Source organism: Schistocerca cancellata, chromosome 2, assembly GCF_023864275.1.
Source record: "Schistocerca cancellata isolate TAMUIC-IGC-003103 chromosome 2, iqSchCanc2.1, whole genome shotgun sequence".
In the NCBI taxonomy this organism is placed as follows: domain Eukaryota; kingdom Metazoa; phylum Arthropoda; class Insecta; order Orthoptera; family Acrididae; genus Schistocerca; species Schistocerca cancellata.
This window is the reverse complement of record NC_064627.1, coordinates 183,058,048-183,059,133: the sequence shown is the minus strand read 5'-3', so window position 1 is coordinate 183,059,133 and position 1,086 is coordinate 183,058,048.

Below are 1,086 nucleotides of genomic sequence, written 5' to 3'. Positions count from 1 at the left end.
ACCTAACGGCAGCCGGCGTGTGTAAACGCGTGCCTTTCGGTTACCCGTCACTGTGGACTGGCTGTCTTGTCAGTCCACTACAGTTCCGATGTAGTAACCCCACGCATTAGCCTCATTACTCGCACCACCTCGCCGATTCCAGTACTAGCTCGGACGTGGTATGCATCTGCACTGAACGGATCTCTGGCCATCATCACCGTAATTGTGTGTGTGTGTGTGTGTGTGTGTGTGTATGTTTGTGTCTGTTCTTTCGCACATGTGGTACTGATAGACAGGTTCAGTCAGAGAGTAAGATGGGGGAGCAATCACGCTTTGAGGAGCGAACGCCAGCCTCTCAGTGAAAAACTCGCCTGCGAGTATTCTGTCAGTCCATTAATTAACCGTGCCTCGGCCAGCGCGCAGCCGTTGAATGGGGCCGACGGCAGGCTAGCCGGCAGTCGGCGCTGCACTCTGCAGCAGCCAGACAAGAGTGCGCCAGTATAATGGCGCCAGCCGGCCGGCCGGCTGGCTTTCCCCTGCCAGCGCGCCGGCTCAGCGGCCACCACGAGTGCTGCGCAAATTGTGGCCGGGGTCGGAGCGGCGCGCAAAGCCAGCCTTTTGTCTCGCGGCCTGGCGGGCGCCATTTCCCGCACCGCGGCCGACCTCTGCTGTCGCCCTGAACAATTGTCCGAGAGGAAGGAAGCGCGCGCGCCCGATTCCGAGACCTCGTCTTCACACCACCCCGCCTCTGCCTTTTCCCCTTTTATTTTCCTTCTATCGTTTCTTTTGCAGTGTGTATCTCGAAAATTTACCGGTGTAGTGAGTCTTCGATTCCATGATACTTCAGATTTTCTGACAGATGATATTGAATTCTTGCCTCGGGGTTTCAGATGACATTATGAAAACTATCTTCTGATGAATACTTTGGATATTACTTAGAGCTACTGTTGCCAGGTAAAAATACACTAATGGCCATTAAAATTGCTACACCAAGAAGAAATGCAGGTGATAACCGGGTATTCATTGGACAAATATATTATACTAGAACTGACATGTGATTACATTTTCACGCAATTTGGGTGCAGAGATCCTCAGAAATCAGTACCC